Consider the following 19065-nt stretch of genomic DNA (forward strand, 5'->3'; position numbering starts at 1 on the left):
CGCCCGTTCCCAGTGTCTAGCAAACAGAAATGAAATCTCCCTTGTGTAACTGCAGATACCTGCTGCTGTACCAGTCACTGTCAGCTTCCTCACAGCTGTACCCAGATTTATGCTTATAGGTGAAGAAATAGCAGTGGGCGCTGGACAGGCTGGCAGGAAGTGCTCTGGCTGGCATCGGGCAGCAAATTTCAGCCTGGTCTCTGGCACGGGGGGGACTGTGCCCATCTGATGATCCAATGGGGGTCTGGGGAGAACTACTGAGCTGCTTTGGTGGGCTGGTGCATGTGCTATTAGGGACTCCAGTCAGTCTAGTCAGTCGGTTGCACGTCCTGCCCTGGGAGTGCCTGTGAAGGGAGACTGTAAACCTCTCCCCTGAAGAAAAGGGCTGTTTCCTCTGATGCTCACCCACCGTCCTTTTGCACAGGGCTGAGAGCCTGGGAAGTCACAGGGAAGGTTCTTCCCCTTCCCCTGCTTTGTAGCTCAGTCCCAAGAGGGGAAAATAAGGCCTGGTGCCTGCAGTGCAGGGGCATAAAAGTGATGGGTCCTCCCACTCTTCGGGAGAGGCTCTGGGAACTGGGGAGAAGCCCAGCCGGTAGGTGCAGGGTCCGTCGCAGGCTGACAGGCCCCATCCTCACTAGGCTCCATTTGGGCCCTTCTTAAACTTTTGTCTTGAATAGGTGAAGGTGGAGTGTCCTGGCTAAAGCAACAGGCTGTGAGTCGGGTGTTCCCAGTCTGGATGCATCGCCTCTCTGCTGCTGTTTTCCTGTGAGAGCTGCAGGGGAATGTTGGCCACCCATGGGGACAGCACACTACAAAGTGCCCTGTGTCAGCAGACGACTGCTGCTCGTAATGGCTGCTGAGGAAGGCTAAAACTAAAGGCCTCTCCCCCCTCCTAGCTCCGGTGACTAGCTAGTGCTCGTGGCGTGTCCTGCAGGCGCATACTGGGCCAATTTCCGACAATGGGGAGAAGCGAGCTCCAAGCAGGAGGCTCCTCCGACAAACCTCTGCCAGCCTCTTGACCTTTTCCATTGCGGAGACTTGCACTGCAGTGCAGCAGCTGGGAGACGGGCAGCTCTGAGCCATGCAGGCCCAGATGGGTCAAAACCAGCACCTGAAGCTCCACGCGAGAGACAAGGAGGCAACAGCGAAGCCCCTGGGGCGCTGGCGTCATGTGCTCCTGCCCCACAGCGCCGCTCCCCAAGCAGACTGCCACCTTCTGCCCCAGCTCTGCTTTCTGGGCGCCCTGCAGTGGAGACCCCTATCCAGCACGTTGGGATGGCAAAGGGCCTGACGGGGATGAAGGGCTGCAGCCGAGAGAGATGGTCAGAACTTCCTATCCCATACACTGCTGCTATGGGACTGTGCAGCAGCCCCAGGGGGTCGGATAGCCAATGGTGGTAACAAAAGGCAGGCTCCCGTGGCGAAAGGGGGAGAAATCATCCTTGCCAAATGTTCCCGCTGCTCCTGCCAGCGGTGTGTCAGTCTGACTTGTGCTGAGCTCGCTCATCCATAGCCCCGGGCACTGGGCCAAGCATCCCAGAGAGCTGGGTGTCCACCGCTGCTGGATCCCCCTCCTTGCCCTGGCAGGCGCGAGGGGACAGGGAACCTGTGGAACTCCACGTGCCGAGGTCCTGGGTGTGGAGGGGAGGAGCGATTGGCTCATGCCCTCTCGGGAACACCCCAGGGAAGGAATGGAGTTCCCAAATGCCGCACCTCCTATGCAAAACGGAGTTAGGAAACTGTCGTCTGTAATGTTAATAAAGCCCAGGGTGTTTTAGCCCTGGCAGCAGGAGAGCCCCAGCATGTGTCCGGCAAGTGGCCGTCCCCTGTGCTCACGCAGCATTTCCCCTACACGTTCTAGCCGGGCGCGTAAGGAGCCCGTCGTCCTGTTCCCTAGTGTGCTGTGCTGGTCTGGAGCAGCCACCAACGAACCCCCCTCCTGTGCGAGCTCTGCTCGGACACTGAGCCAGACGCACCCAGGATCGTTTCCTTGCAAGTAGGGGGTGACCCCTCCGCTTTGGGCCACACAGCGGGGCCAGGATCTCCACCTGCGTTGGGGGATGCTGCCGGAGTGCGCAGGGCCGTGAGGGTGCACGGCTGTGCCAAACGCTAGATGGCAGCAATGTTTGCACAGTGACTCTCCGCCACGGGCTGGGCCCAATGCCAGCTCCAGAGGGGTCTGCCCACGCCCAGCGGCTTGGTCCTGCAGCCCTGGAGTCAGGGGCGCGTTGGGGATGAAGCACGGCTGTGCCGCCTGGGGGGGACGGAGCTATGATGTGTCAGCACACTAGTCAACCCGGGCCCACCCCGCACGCCCAGCCTGGCGGCAGCAAGCCAAGCCCCACCCCTAGGGGGCACCCCCAGTGCACTCGCTGTGATCACGAACGACGCATAGACCTCTGGAGCCGGCTGGTGTTAGCGGGAGAGCACCCTGAGCTGCCTATTGCCATAAGAAATGTGATGCCCAGGAAACTCAGCGTGCTGCCCTGTGGGATGCCTGGTGCCAGCAGCCTGCGATCCTGGCGGAGGTCGGGCTGGGCCTCAGCCAGCCCCGCTCACCCCTCTTCTGCAGAGACCGTGGCTAGCATGTGAGGGGGCTTAGTCCCCATTCGCTCCTTGACCTCTCCACAGCGGTGCCCCTCCGGGAGCCAGGGATGGCGCATTGGCTGGGGCATCGCTCTGTACGTCCAAGGCCTACCCCTGCCTGTGCGGCAACGGGACAGCTCCCAACAGCCCCCGCTAGCACCCCAGGGAGACAGGCTGAGGTGGGAGCCTCAGAAACCCAGGCCCTTCTGCGGCCGGGAGAGCCACCTGCGTGGGCCCATCAGGGTGGCTGTAATGGCAGTGGTGTCCTTACACTGCAGGGGGCGCTCTCCTTCCTCTGTAACAGCTCCCTGGCTTCTCACGCTGGCCTCTGATGCAGCAAAGGGCTGGGGGACCCCCATCAGGGCGGGGCGAGGTTTCCCTGGGGGCTGCACTTGACAGCTTCTTGATGGCCCTTCCGGCCTGACATTTCGGTTATTCTGTGCTCCACGGTGCATCCTCCCAGAGCAGCGCCCAGCCCCCCTGCCAGGGGAGGCAAGAGGTGCCCAGGTGGGGCCCAGGCTGTCTGAGGGCACCTTGCCCCGTGGGAGAGGCGACACCCTGCACTGCATGGCCCAAAAGGGTGGCATTCCCCCCGCTGAACCCTGCGAGCTGCCAGGACCTCTGCACAGGACCACGGACAGCGACACCACTCGGAAGCCAGGCAGCGTCAGCGGCCGTCTGCTCCCGTGTCCCGGCTCCACTGGGGGCCAATGTTAGATGCTGCGGAGGAAGGCAAACAGCTCCTGTGCTGCACTGACCCCACTGGGCCATGGCATAGGGGGTACGTGTGTGTCTGTGAGTGTGGGTGCGTGTGCATGCTTTTGTGCACCCGTGCATGTGTGTGCGAGGGCGTTTCCTCCTGACCCTGGCTGCTTGGGCCCTGCAGCATGAGGACTGACTGCCCTTATAACTTGGTCCTAGCTAGGATAATTGCAGACTCCGTTTCTAGGCACACAAACATCCACTCTGAAGATGGGCTGGACCTGCAGGGTTCGTTCCGGAGCTAGATCGCTGCTGCGGCTCACTTTAGGGGTGTTCGTAGCCAGGCTGTTGGTTCAGCTGCTATAGGAATAGGCACGAGCTCAAGGTTTGGAACTGGACCCGGACTCTGGCTTCCCTAAGGGGCTGGTTTCAGGGCTCGTAGTTTAACCCTTTTTGGGCTCTTATGAAGTGATTTGCCTCGGCAGTTCCCTGCAGCAGGGAGTTGCACATGTTCACCGCGCTCTGTGCAACGATGTTTATCCTTCTATCCATTTCAGGTTTGCTGCTGTCCGATGTCATTGCCTGCCCGCTTCTCGTTCTCTGTCTTGGACATTTCCAAGGCGCCTTTGCCCCCGGTACTCAGTGCTGTACAGCGACTATAACGGCCTCAGATGCTATGGTGATGGGCACCAAGGAAAGATTCCAGAGAAAGCAAGGTGGGTGGCCAGCCTGGGCTCTGACCCCATCATCTCTCCCCTTCTCCACTGGGCTTCTGAGCCTTCTTTCTCCTCCTCCTCCTGCCTCTCCTGGGTTGCATCTTTCCCTGTTCCTACCTTATGGGGTGGGCTGAAGGGACCCAGACAGGGCCTCCTCTTCACCCTCCATTACGTTATATCCCCTCTCCCATTCCTGGACTCTCGTTCCTGAGCCCTGCATTGTCTCACTAGGGTGTCTGCTCTCGAGGTCCCGAATGTTCTGGTCCGTTCCCTGCCACAGTGTTGCCTTCCCCAGCTCTGGGTCTCCTGTGACCGAACCGAGAGCAGGAAGGCTCAGGGAGATCGCTGTGGGGAGGGCAAGAGAGATGCCCGCCAGCCCAGCCTGACCTGGCGCTCTCCGGCCATCAGCTGCTCCGTGAACTCCCCTCCGCCTGCCTGCTGGACTCCAGCTTCCTCTGCTGCGGGGAGAGGCCAGGAGTGTCAGAATGACCCCAGTGGGGGCAGGGAGCCGGCACTAATACCAGCTGCCCCAGACGGAGGGCATTGGGCCGGTACCGGCTCCTCACGGGTCAGGGTCTGGAGTCCCTGCCCAGCACGTCTCTGCCACCTGCACCTGTCAGGTGCTGTCCTTGGGCACCTGGCAAGTGACCAGCCAGGCAGCGTGGGGCCCCTCTGACTTGCTCGTCCCACCAGCGGCACGAGGCCAGAGTACAGGCCTGGCCCAGGAGTCGAACTACTGGGGTAATTAGCATGCCAGGTGAGCCCCAGGCCCCCCAACGTGGTGACATTGGCATGATACCATGGCGACACAGAGACCCAGCCCTCGGCCTGGCGCTGCCATGGTGGGGGGCGGCTCCCAGCAGACCCTGCTGCCCCTGTTGGCGACACTCACTGGGGAGGCATTACATCTCATCCGCCCCTCCTGGGCTTGCTCCAGACTCCAAGCCATGTCCTGTGTAGCTTCCTCCTCTGGTCTATCACCAGCCGTGCTGGGGGCTTGGAGCCTGGGCTCCTCACACACCAGGGGATCCCTGGTGGAGACCAGGGCGGAGAGAAAATCCCTGGGGGAAGCGCCATGCTGTGACGAGCCCGAGATCGCCCTCCTCTTGGACCACCGTGGACTCTGGGGTGGAGTGGCCAGGTCTGGGCAGCTCATGCCAGCTGCAGACAAGGGCTCAGATCCGGCCCCGCTCTCAGTACCAGGGGCCCATCACCGTGGCATCTGGGACCTCCCTGAGCCATTCTAGCCCTAGCCGTGCAGAGCTAACCCGGCATCTCGTGGGCAGAGTGCTAGACCGACCCTGTTCCCGTCGTACGGAGAGTTGCTAGCAGCTCCCTGGGGGAGCTCGCCTAGTGTAGGTAGCTGCTGTACGAGGGGACCGAGGGGCCATGCTATCCTTTCAGACTGAGGATGTGGCCAGGTTTCTCTATGGCCCCTCTGCTGATGGTGCCATGCTAGGGCTTAGCCAGGAGTGGCCCGTGGGATGTGCTGGAGCAGCTGTTCGGCTGCACAGACAGCTTGGAGACGTGTCCTCGCCTGGGCCCAGCTGCGGTGTCCAGGGTGGGGAATGGCTACAGGAATGTGGAGAGAAGGGCCGCAGGGACTACAAATCCCTGCATGCAATGTTCCCTCGGGATCCCCGCATCCCTGGACCCAGCAGCTCTCCCTGAGCTGCATGGAGCTGCTGGCTGGTTCTGGAGCACATGCAGGGGCCTTCTCCAGGTGCCAGTCTGGCACTGCGGCAGCTGGGGGATGTCACTAGCTCAGATGGCTGCTTGGGATTGGATGTGGCCAGCTGGCCCCTCCCTGCCAGTGCAGTGATCCAGGGAAGTCCGGGGAAGTTCTGCTCTTGGCTCTGGGTCCTGGTGTCTAAATCCCTTTGCAGCCCCCAGAGCTGCCGTGGAAGACATCCTTCTCCTGGGAAATCCCCTGGCCTCCAGGAGGGGGGGTCACCCCCTCGGATCCCTGGGAAGTTCCCCCATTGTTATGTGATTCGTGGCCCGGGAGCGTCTCAGATTGGGCCCGCACTGTCCCACCTCTCTTCCACCTCTGCTCAATTCAAGGGAGGCTGAGGCAGGCAAATCCCTTCTTACCCAGCCACCTGGGGAGCTGCGGGGAGGCTGTGTCTGTGCCTTGCTCTGGGCAACTGAAAGACACTGGGGCCACGGGGGCTTTTACACAGCAGTGCTCATTGGGAGCTGGCTGCAGGGGAGAACCCTCCTCTGTCTTTTTTTTTAATTTGCAACCAATGAGCTGCTCAGGGCATCCGCTGTGGAACCTCTTCCCATCTGCGGTACTGGTTTGAGTCCCAGTGCCAGGCCCATCTGCCAGTGGCCTGTGGGATCTGAGCACGATGGGCTCATCACAGTTCCTAGCAGGGACGTGTCAAGGCCAAGGGCTGGAGTGGTGATGAACAACTCCCAGTCCCACTCTGGGAGGCACGTCGGCAGGGTGAGCACCGGGGAAGCGTGCCTTGCCTCTCATTCTGTGGCTAAACAGACCGTTCCCAATGCTGTCAGTGCGCTTCCTTCACTGACTGGCTAAGGGGCAGATCTGCAGAAAAGGCCCTGGGGATTACAGTGGACGAGAAGCTGGATATGAGTCAGCAGGGTGCCCTTGTTGCCAAGAAGGCCAACGGCATATTGGGCTGTATGAGTAGGAGCATTGCCAGCAGATCGAGGGATGTGATTATTACCCTCTGCTCAGCACTGGTGAGGCCTCATCTGGAGTACTGTGTCCAGTTTTGGTCCCCCCACTACAGAAGGGATGTGGACAAATTGGAAAGCATCCAGCGGAGGGTAATGAAAATGATCAGGGGCCTGGAGCACATGATTCATGAGGAGAGGCTGAGGGAACTGGAGTTATTGAGTCTGCAGAAGAGAAGAGTGAGGGGGGATTTGATAGCAGCCTTCAACTACCTGAAAGGGGGTTCCAAAGAGGATGGATCTAGACCGTTCTCAGTGGTGGCAGATGACAGAACGAGGAGCAATGGTCTCAAGTTGCAGTGGGGGAGGTCTAGGTTGGATATTAGGAAAAACTTTTTCACTAGGAGGGTGGTGAAACACTGGAATAGGTTACCTAGGGAGGTGGTGAAATCCTTCCTTAGAAGTTTTTAAGGCTCAGCTTGACAAAGCCCTGGCTGGGATGATTTAGTTGGGGTTGGTCCTGCTTTGAGCAGGGGGTTGGACTAGATGACCTCCTGACCTTCCAACCCTGATAGTCTATGATTCTATTCTATGATTCTATGAAAAACAGTATGATCCGGAGAAACTTTGCAGACTGGTCCGTACTGAACTTCAAAGATAGCATGATAGAATAAACATTAAATGGCAGGAATGTAGAACTTAAAAGAGGGAGATGTGATGGAATGATAAAACTGTATTATACTATTCAGCCACTCGGTGGCGCTGTGTGACAGATCTTATTTACGCTAACCTTGGCCACACCTGGCAGAGCATTAAAAGATCTTATAATAAACACATCTGGGGTGTATCTCTCTGGGAAGGAAGCTTTGTGGCCAGTCCGTATCTGGTGTTAGCCTGACTTGCTAATAGCAGCCCTGCAACCTATCATATACAAGGGATACGTGACAACCACCAGCCTCTCCCCTTCCTGAAAGAATCCAGTGTGCAGATTGCAACAAATCCCAACACAGGCCCACTCACTGCACCCAGCGCACACATCTTGGGAGCAGCACCAGGAACCCTAGTCATTCGGGTACCTAAATGCAGGCCTCCAGCTCTGAGAGCTCTCCCTTTGCTAGCACTGGTCGTAAGTCTCTCATCCTGTCTGTGGCCACCTCACCACCCCACACGTTCACAGCATAAGCTGGCCCATAATGCACCTGTCCCTGAGGCTTTCCTCCAGGGGCATTTAATCCATTTGATGTTATGAGAACGAAATAGGCCCAGCTTGACCTGAGCGGCAAATCAAACGAACAGGTGCTTTCTCTTGCCTTGTTTGGATTTAATGAAACGGCAATAAAGAGGCAAAGCTCCCAGCTGCGGCTGCCAAAAGCATGAATTCTAGCCAAAGCATGTCTTGGGAGGCTGTCAGGAGAAGGTCATGGGGAACTGAGTTGGGTTTCATGACAAACAGGGATTGGCAGCCAGGGTGAAATCAAACCCTCTCCTTGTAACCCTTCTCATTACTCCTTGTGGGCACAGAATTGTTCCTGGCCCTCCCCAAAAAGCAGTTTTAAAGGCTCCTTTATCTCCTGCCCAGCAGATCAGATCTCTGCCCTGGAGAGTCTGATCACCCTTGCTAGCTACCACCAGGGGCTGCAAGCCCCAAGCCACATGCACCCCACTGCAGTGGGTGCTGTACCGGTAGGATCCTAGGGCTAAATCCTGAGGCCCTTCTTCAGTTCTGGTGCAGGCAAACTTCCACTGAAGCTTTGTCTGAATCCGGGACTGCAGGTCTGGCTCTGGACGCTAGGGCTGGAAATGCCCTATCAAGTCATCTTGGGCTGGATCCTGCTCTTGGTCAGACCACTGTGAGCCTGCAATAACCCCAGTGGGTGCAGTCACTCCGGATTCAGACTGGTTTAACTGAGATCAGTCTCTGCCCCCTTGTGCCCCTGGGGTCAGGGTGTGCCCCGTACCAAGCAGCCGAATCTGGATGGGTGGGAGCAGGTCAGGTGTAGACTGATATTTGCAGCGACGAGTGTGCCAGAACACCCTCACTCTGCAATCCATATGGATCTGGCTGAGGAGTTAGCCCCGCATCTCGGTCTTTCTGTTTAAAACTTGAGACCACTACTCCTCGTTCTGTCATCTGCCACCACTGAGAACAGCCGAGCTCCATCCTCTTTGGAGCCCCCCCCTTCAGGTAGTTGAAAGCAGCAATCAAATCCCCCCTCATTCTTCTCTTCCGCAGACTAAACAACCCCAGTTCCCTCAGCCTCTCCTTGTAATTCATGTGCCCCAACCCCCCTCATCATTTTTTCTTAGTACATTACCCAGGCCTATAACAAGTTGGTCATCTGGCTGTCCCTTAGTTACAACTGGCTGTGGTCGGTTTAAACCCTTGAGTCGTCTTCTGGTTCTGTATCTGCCAGCTAGAGAGTTTGCTCTGTTGTTTGTTCTTTCTGAGGGACAGTCCATGTTGACAGTTTCTGTTGGACTCTCCATTTTCGGTTTTGCTCACATGTGATCAAGGCTCTGAATTATTTTTCTTTGTGGCAGTTGGAGGTCTCCATCCTTTCCCTCCGTCCAATACGACATGAACACTGTCACCGGGTTCTGGACCCAGCAGGTTTCTAACCACGGGGCAGCTGTTTTAAAAGCGTTTGCAAGCTCGTTTTACCTTTTTATCAGATTTGGCTGTTCTCGTCAAGTCTGGCCATTTCAGAGAGAGGTTCTTGTCCAGAGTTGGAACAGTAGTTCTGAGTTGTCTTCCCATCAGGAAGCTTCCAGTAGCTGCTATTGGTGCTGATCTGGAACTCAGAAGAGCAAGGAGTGGATCTTCCTGCTGTAGGATTTTCTTGGCTGTCTGCACAGCTCTCTCAGCCTCTCCATTCACTTGTGGGTAATGGAGGCTCCTAGTAATATGATCAAAATCATATTTAGTTTGGAATGACTTAAATTCTGCTGCAATGAATTGAGGTCTGTTGTCTGTCTCTCTAGTTATTCTGGAATGCCGAAGTGAGTAAAAGTACACTTCAGTTTCTCTATTATACAGCAACATATTATGTCTTTCAAATACGTTATTTCTAAATACCTGGGGAAATAGTCCATTACAATAAGGTCATGATGTTCTCTGAATTTGCATAAATCTGCAGCTAGTCTCTGTTAGGATATAGCTATTCAGGCCTGTCTGTAAAGGCCTGTACTCTAAGAATTTAGGTGTATTCTTATCACTTAGCTAGTTCTAGAGGTATAAAAGAAAGAATCAAAATCACTGTCTGCCGGTGTAAGGTCCTTCTCGTACCGTGACAGTCTGAGGCGCTGTTCTTAGGCTAAGGCCTTTGGCTGAGCAGCAGAGGCAGCCATAAGCTGGGAAGCGACCGGTCACCTCCTCACATTCCAAACTAGTCCCATTGAAAGAAGGTGCTATTGGGCTGTTAGGCACTATCAGGACAGGATTGTATCCTATCATCTCCAGAGAAAGGGAAGTGTCTAGAAAATGTAAAAGGAAACTTAGTTTGATAGCATCCTGTCTGGCAAGAACTCACTTATCAATAGCTGGGATGTGAAATCCTCACTTCTGTATTGTTTTGTCATTATAGTTCCCACTTTGCTATTGTTTGTCTGTATAATCTCTGTCTGGTTCTGTGATTGTTCCTGTCTGCTGTATAATTAATTTTGCTGGGTGTAAACTAAGGTGGTGGGATATAATTGGTTACATAATCATGTTACAATATGTTAGGATTGGTTAGTTAAATTTCAGGAAAATGATTGGTTAAGGTATAGCTAAGCAGAACTCAAGTTTTACTATATAGTCTGCAGTCAATCAGGAAGTGGGTGGGTGTGTGGAGGGGAAATGGGAACAGGGAATGGGGGTGGGCAATTGGAATCATGTTTGGCTAAGGGCAGGAATGGGAACAGGGACACAGGTGTAAGGCTCTATGGTGTCAGAGCTGGAAAGGGGGACACTAAGGAAGGAAACTGGAATCATGCTTGCTGGAAGTTCACCCCAATAAACATCGAATTGTTTGCACCTTTGGACTTTGGGTATTGTTGCTCTCTGTTCATGCGAGAAGGACCAGGGAAGTAAGTGGGTGAAGGAATAAGCCCCCTAACAGTCTCTTCCAAGGGCTTTCTGGTAGGTGTGTTTGTACAGTATATGGTTCAGCATTGTTTAAGTTGATTTGTACTGAATGTCCTTTCAAATGTCCAATATCATCAAATCCTCTATCCTTCCACCTGTCTCACTAGGTCCATCATGGCTGTCACAGTTTTGCAGAGAAGGTTGTTGGCCTTCAATCCTTTGATCACATGCACTCTGAGTGCATAGCTTTTATCTTTGTAAGTTGTTTCTGTGGTGAACTGGCCCATGCAGTTCAGAATCCCTCCAGGGCTAATCGAGGCTATGGCAGGTGATTTCAGCTGTGGGAAGGGTTAAAGGTGATTTTAAGTCCCTTCTTCGCTGACTGTGATCTTTGCTCCTGAGTTAATTTTAAAGTCAATAGTCTTGCTATGAATATTCAGTTTCACTCTCCAGGCAGGCTCTGTGTCACGAGATGTGCTAGAGCTCAGAAACAATGGATCTCGATTGTCTGTAATATGGGCCAACTCCCCGATTGCCTGGTACGACAAACAGCTGCAAAATGTCCTATTTTTTGCATTTATTACACCTTGCACCTTTGGCTAAACATACATCTGTGGGACTGTGCATTTTTCCACATCTTGTGCATTTAGGCTCAAAGGCTTTGGGTTTTGACTTGAATTTGTCCCTCTTAGCCTGGGAGTTCTCTCTCCTTGCCTCAGGAGCTTTAGGATAATGACTTTTAGCCATCATGCTCTTTACAGTTTCTAAGCTAGTTTCTAAATGGTTCCGGCCTTTCGTTCTGCTGTTTGACTAGTTCAGACTGCTTTGCTATCTGTATAGCTGTGGATAGGATTAAGTCTGTTCGTAATTGTAGCTGTTGTGACAGATTTTTGTCAGTTAGCCTAATAACCAGCCTTTCTGGGGCATTTTCATGTTTTACATTCCCAAAATCACAGTGTTCTGACAATGTATGCAAAGCTTTTATAAAAGATTCAACATTTTCTCTTGGTTCCTGCATTCTCTGCTGAAAACATGCTCTTCAGTAAAACACATTTCTCAGAGGTTTAAAGTATGCACCAAACATACCCAGGAAGGACCCTTTATAGTCATCCTTGTGACTGTCTTCAGTAAAGTCAAAGGATTGAAAGATATGCTCTGCTTGCTTCCCTGTAGCATAAGTAGAGCCCTTCGTTTTCTTTTTTCTTTTATTTTTCCTGGGAATTTATCAGTGTTTATTATCACAACAACAAAAACAGGTGAAAATCAGTGCAAAAAACTATTAATAATTTTTCTGAATAAATATTAGGGTTTATTTTGGTGGACAGAAAGACAGGGGGAAAAGTATTCAGTAGATTAATGCTTTGAATGCCATTAATCAATGTGGCAGAACTAAAACAGAAGTCAAAACACCTCTGAGTTTAAGAAGACCATATATCTCTAATCCCCAAATAAAACTTTTCATTTGAATAAACAGTTTACTGTCATAGACTTAGAACTATAATTAGACTATAAATATTTACATTTAATAAATGGGCCACAGCATATGTGGTGCATACGCTCAGCTTCATCGTTTTTCTCCTGGTTTTGTTTTTCTAAAACTTTTGAATACTTCCTTGTGTTCTGAAATGTATTCTGATACAGATTTTCGTTTTCTTCCCATTTTAGTGTGTTAAAACTGCTGACAGCTTGAAATGTGTACGTGGTGGGTGTGAAATTCATCAGTACATTGAGAAGCGCACGCACTTCAGAGCTTGCATGCGTGCCTGTTTGTTTATAGTGTGTATCTTCTAGACTAATACAGAGCCTTACTTCAACAGGCAGCTGAATCAGAAAAATCAGAAAAAAACGAAGAATGAAGAAAAAATGAAGAAAAAACTGGCATCTGAAGAAGTGGGGTTTTTACCCATAAAAGTTTATGCCCAAATAAATCGGTTAGTCTTTAAGGTGCCACCGGACTCGGTGTTGTTTTTGTGGATACAGACTAACACGGTGACCCCCGATAGAAAAAACTGAATAATACTTTTTGTAATACGCAGGATTTTTTCATAAAAGTCAGTTTAAACTGAAAACGAAGGGGTTTAAGCATAAGTTAAAGAAGATACCTGAATATCTCCTGTTTAATTAGGGAGTTTTGTAGCAATGCAAACTACTGCTTCCTGTCTGTCCATTCTGAAGGAGATGTCAAAGCTGAAATTCTCTGGGGGCATTGAAGAGTGGCATGTTGATGAGATCCTGCAACCTTTGTTGGTTTTTTTTTTCTTCAGCTTGCAATATTTGTTGCTTTGTTCCTTTTGTTTGCAAGCGGGGTTGCTGTTGTCCTTCCGTTTCTATTCTCCTCTGGCATTAGTTTCCTTCTGGCTCTATGTCACATATCATAGAATCATAGAATATCAGGGTTGGAAGGGACCTCATGAGGTCATCTAGTCCAACCGCCTGCTCAAAGCAGGACCGATCCCCAATTAAATCATCCCAGCCAGGGCTTTGTCAAGCCTGACCTTAAAAACTTCTAAGGAAGGAGATTTCACCACCTCCCTAGGTAACGCATTCCAGTGTTTCACCACCCTCCTAGTGAAAAAGTTTTTCCTAATATCCAACCTAAACCTCCCCCACTGCAACTTGAGACCATTACTCCTTGTTCTGTCATCTGGTACCACTGAGAACAGTCTAGAGCCGTCCTCTTTGGAACCCCCTTTCAGGTAGTTGAAAGCAGCTATCAAATCCCCCCTCATTCTTCTCTTCCATAGACTAAACATCCCCAGTTCCCTCAGCCTCTCCTCATAAGTCATGTGTTCCAGTCCCCTAATCATTTTTGTTGCCCTCCGCTGGACTCTTTCCTATTTTTCCACATCCTTCTTGTAGTGTGGGGACCAAAACTGGACACAGTACTCCAGATGAGGCCTCATCAATGTCAAATAGAGAGGAACGATCACATCCCTCGATCTGCTGGCAGTGCCCCTACTTATACATCCCAAAATGCCATTGGCCTTCTTAGCAACAAGGGCACACTGCTGACTCATATCCAGCTTCTCGTCCACTGTAACCCCTAGGTCCTTTTCTGCAGAACTGCTGCCGAGCCATTCGGTCCCTAATCTGTAGCGGTGCATGGGATTATTCTGTCCGACTCTGCACTTGTCCTTGTTGAACCTCATCAGATTTCTTTTGGCCCAATCCTCCAATTTGTCTAGGTCCCTCTGTATCCTATCCCTACCCTCCAGCGTATCTACCACTCCTCCCAGTTTAGTGTCACCTGCTAACTTGCTGAGGGTGCAATCCACACCATCCTCCAGATAATTTATGAAGATATTGAACAAAACCGGCCCCAGGACCGACCCTTGGGGCACTCCACTTGATACTGGCTGCCAACTAGACATGGAGCCATTGATCACTACCCGTTGAACCTGACAATCTAGCCAGCTTTCTATCCACCTTATAGTCCATTCATCCAGCCCATACTTCTTTAACTTGCTAGCAAGAATACTTGTACATGGTAGGTTGTGGGGCTGCTACTAGCAGGCTGGGCTTCTGGAGTATATAGGGACTGGCCACAGAGCTTCTTCCCAGAACCTAATGGCTGAACTGTAAAACACAGTTTCACCTCCCATTACAGTGGTTAAGGCCCTGGGTTGGGATTCAGGGAAATTTGGTTCAGTTACCGTCTCTGCAACTGTTCTCTTGGCTGGGTCTCCATGCCAGTGAAGAGCCTGTCTTTCTCCCACCCCCTTGTGCTTTGAATCCTGACTCCCTGCTGTTCATGTTGTTCCCACTCACATCACTCCCCATAGCAGGGTCAAGCACACTGAGGTCTGACATGATGCTTTGCACTTCGAGGGGCTGCCAGCCTCACAGGTGTCAAGGACCAGATTTAGCAGTCCTTGGTCATGAGAATCCCTTGAACAAGGGCTGATTAATCTGGTCCTAGTGAAGTATCATCTTCATGTCACTGTCCTGGAAACTGAGGCACAGAGCAACAAAGGGGTCGATTCACAAAGGGATATAGGCACCTAAGTCCAACACTGAAGTGGCATTGACACAACACTACTATTCAGATGCCATCTAATCCTGTAGGTGCCCAAATCCCCTAAGAGTTTAAGCTTCTGCTGATGGGCATATGCAAAACTGCCTAAATCCTTATGCCATCCCCACAGCTAATGAGCTGCTCAGAGCCTTCTATCATACCTAAGCCCCAGCAGGACTCTCAGACCCTAGGCGTTCCCCCACCTATCTCGCTTGTGGGAGCTGACGCGTTTGGCATGCTCAAAGCACCCTTAATTTGCACTAAAGACAGCCAGGTTGAGAATTTTGGGAATTGGTGTGGCCAGAATACCCAGGAGCCCTGGCCCTCCGATGGGATGTAGGAGAATTACGTTTGCAGCCACACTCGCCTGCGTGTAGGGCAGGGACTTGACCTCTCGTCTCCCCTATTACAGGTGAGTGCTGTGACACTGTATGGAATATGGGTGACCATTTATAATGTTATGGGTACCAATAGTACAAAATTGCAAGGAGTCGTACAAGATATGCCATGTAAGGTATCAGTGGAAAAGTTGTGATTTGCTAAATATGATAAGCTGATTTATATGCATGTATCATCTTTGTATCGTGAGTTATAAATATGTGTGATATATTGACATCTCAAACTTGTGCTGTGTTTCTGGGTGAACCCCCCAGACAGATTGTCATCAGCACTACCCAGCCTGCTTAATGGCCTATCAAGGGCAATCAGCTGTACAACGAACCCATTGAGAAAAGCCAGGGGCTACGCCTATGAGTCAGCAGACGTGTAGGGACGTGCCTGTGGACAGGGCACTCCCTGTACCTTTCCATGCCCAAGTGCCGTGAGCTTGGGTTTGGGACAGAGGATGTACAAGCCACGTGGTAAAGGATATAAAAGGCAGCTGCATCTTCTCCATGTTGTCTTCAATCCTGCTTCTCACCTCTGGAGAAACTTCTCTACACACTGAAGCTTTGAACAAAGGACTGAATGACCCATCCAAGCTTTGGACATTTCCAGAGGGACTGTACAGGCCAGCAAACTCACCAGTGCTGCTCAGAACCAGATACATGGACTCTGAAGTCTTGTGCATGTATCTGATGGCTTTGACCATTTAACAATTCTCTTCTCATTCTTTTCTTTTATAATGAAACCTTTGGTTTTAGATACTAAAGGACTGGCTGGCAGCATGGTATTTTGGGAAAGATCCAAACCTAGACTGACCTGGGACTGTGGCTGGCCCTTTGGGGATCAGAAGAACATTTTTGTACAGCGAATAGAGTTTGAAATAACTTCTTACTGTACTGGACCTATGTGCTGACTGGGAGTCAGAGAACTGGAATGCACTAAAGGGGGCCATGTGATTTCTTTTGTTCAGCTTCTTGATAACCAGTGTGGGGGATCAGGAGCACGGATGGTGACTGGTGAGTGAGTCTAACTTCAGTGTTAACCACCAGCTTTGGGAGACTCTGCTCTCCTCTTCGCAGCCTGCCCTGACCTTGGCTTTTTCAGTGTAGGCTTCCCAAGGCACCTCGACTCACAAGTGCCCTAACTCCCAGCCTAATGGGGGCGCTGAGGTGAAGCTGTTCCACTGTATATAAATAATTGATTATTCGTTGGAGCAGAGAGTTAAACCCAACTCTCCCACAGCCTGCCTGAGCCACACAACCACACTCAACCCCCCCGAATATCTAATTTTTTACAATAGGTGGCCCAGCTCCAGCAGGAGCGAGTGAGAGAGACCTGGCCCTACTGCCCAGTGTTTAGAGCACTCAGCTGGGAAGTGGGGGTACATCTTCACAGCAACCCCACACCCCTGGGGCAGCAAGCTTCAGAGCCCGGGCTCACGCTGTGGCACCAGAAGTAGCCACGCAGATGTTCTGGCTTGGGCTGGAGCCCCGACTCCAAAGCCCAGGGGGCAGGTTTCAGCGCCCAAGTGGGAACCTCCGCATGGCTATTTTTAGCGCTGTAGCCCGAGCCCCAGGTGCAGCAGGTTTGTTTGTGCTGTGTAGACGCACCCTTCCGGACCTGGGCTGAAGTCCCAGCTCTCAGTCAGGCAGCGTGGGTTTGAAAACAGTCTCCTCCAGCCCAGGGGCGTGCCCATGTCACCAGGCTACTGGGCATAAGGACATGCGGCCGGGCGAGTGGGTGGGCATCACGCTACCTTCGATTCCCACAAGAAAGGGGCGGGGCTGATCTAGTTTAGGTACCTTTCCCGGGGCTCGTCACGTGATCAATCAGAGACATCAGCCAATCAGGGACAAAAAATGGTTCTCGCTCTACCCTTCTTTCCCCCTTATTACTGAAGGAACAGCAGCCGTGGGCTCTTTGATTCGCTGGGCTGGGCCAGGCCAGGCAGGCAGGGTGGCTGGCTAGACTAGGGTAGGCTAGGGCCGTGCAGTCCTGTCCCAACCCCTCCCCCCACACCAGCACTTGAGTGGCCATAGATTTATAGGAGCACAAATCAGGGGGAAGGGGAGACACAAAAGAAGCCTTGAAGCATTTTCTCCTTTGTGGTGCAGGGCGGGTGGCCTGTTTGCTTCTGATGGGAGAGGGGCCCACCCTGTGGCTGGTTTGACATCTCAACCCACCACCAGAATTTTGCCGGGACTTGGCTTTGTAACGTTGGCCCGGAACTGCAGGGCGTCGGAGTGCAGCTGCAGGTTTTGCAGCTTGTAAAGGAGCTAAATAAGCAAATCCATCCAGCTGCTGACTGGAGGGACTTGGTAACAGGGCCTTCTGGAACAGCATCACAAGCTGTCTGCAGGAGCATGGCCTAGTGGTTAGGGCTTGGCAGAGCTGGGTTCGAGTCCCTTAGCCTCACCTGACCGCGGGGGATCACAGCACGGCCCTCCCTCGCAGAGGGGTTGTGAGGATAGATACATTACAGCTGGCAGCGCTCGGACACGCTGGTGCTGGGGGATAGATAGCTCCACGCCGCGCTCCCCTCTGGAGCTGGGATCCTACAGCACTGGCAACTGTTCAGTGGGGGAACTCGCTGTCTCAGATTACAGGGTGTGCCAAGCTGTTTACAGTCTCTGGCAGTGTCCCCTTTAATGCACTGAGCTCCAAACCTCCCCTTTTTTCCCCAAGGGAAACCCCCCGGTCTCCACTACTCTGAGGTGGGCTCTGGGGCTCCAGCAGCCCGATGTCTCACCCTGGCTCTCCAGCGGGTCCACGTGAGTTCAGACCCCTGGTAGAGACTTCACCCCTGTGAGAGCAACGCAACCAGCAGACCTTTGCAGTGCCACAGGGCAGCCAGGGTTAATTAGCCAGCTGGAAGGCTGGGCCCTCCGGTAGAATGGGACAACAGAGTCTGTATGAGAGCCCACGTTGCCAGCAATTCCTGTCCTGCAGTCTAGAATCTCCGGGAGCCCCCCCACCCCTGTCTCTCTCTAGGCAGCAGCCATGCTAATCCCAGGCTGCTGCACCGGCCACCTTCATCTCCACGTGCAGCTGGGCTGGTTCCATGTGGTCTTCCTCCCTTGGCTGCCGGTCATTAAACTCTAATGCCCCGTTACTGGTCCCCATCATCTCTCCAGCCACATGGGGACAGGTCCTGATAATTCATTTGCACCAACCCAGCCTGCCTGTGTGACTCCAGCACCCCATCCCCCTGTCCCACGGGAGAAATTAACCCCTTCACACCCAGTGGGTGGCCATACACACTGAGTGGGGAACCTGAATTGCTCATATTTTCCATAAAAATATTACCAAAAATGTCCACATTCTCCATGCTTGGGGACCAGGAAAGGGATGGGCAGACAGACAGACAGGGGAGAGTGCCCAGCGCTTATGGGAAGCCATTCACATAAGCACCCACCGAGTTACTGGGCTATCAGAAGTGTCTAACCTAGGAGATGAAGCCACAAGTAGGAGCCAATTGCGACGCTCAGCAGCAAATGCTGTGTCCCAGGGGTGGGGGGCCCAGAGCTGCATGGAGAAATGATTCCTCTCCTTGCTCCGGGTCACAAAGCTGCGTGTGTGGCCCGAAATCTCATCGCCTACCGCTGCGTCCCCCCAGCACCCTGGATTCCGGGTAAATGGCCCCTACTCCTGTGTGGCTTTCCCCGCGCGGGCCCCTGCTGGTTGGGCTTGCTGAGTGCCTGGAATCATCATGACCCCACGCTTGGGCTCCACACAGGGCCAAGGCCTGCCTGGAAATCCCCTGCGCGGATGCCACTGGATTTATTGACGGTCCTGTCAGCTGTGTTTAAAGTGGGAAATGGGGCAGCATTAACACAACTGCTGATTACTGCGCCGTGTTGCATTCTGGAGTTGTTTGTTTGCAATCCTCTTCTGGCTGGGTCCTTGCCTTAATCTCTACCATTAGCTGCAAAGGGAGAGACCCAGCCCTC

At 52.6% G+C, this 19065-nt stretch overlaps 1 long non-coding RNA gene across 1 annotated transcript; it reads left to right on the plus strand.

The window, feature by feature from the left end:
• The first annotated feature begins 682 nt into the window (after positions 1-682).
• Positions 683-13510, plus strand: LOC142072090 (uncharacterized). The gene is made up of 3 exons (XR_012668347.1): positions 683-3367; positions 3846-4004; positions 12534-13510. It is a non-coding gene; the product is annotated as an uncharacterized LOC142072090 (long non-coding RNA).
• Positions 13511-19065: the final 5555 nt, after the last annotated feature.

This window comes from Caretta caretta, chromosome 5 (genome assembly GCF_965140235.1).
Source record: "Caretta caretta isolate rCarCar2 chromosome 5, rCarCar1.hap1, whole genome shotgun sequence".
NCBI lineage: Eukaryota > Metazoa > Chordata > Testudines > Cheloniidae > Caretta > Caretta caretta.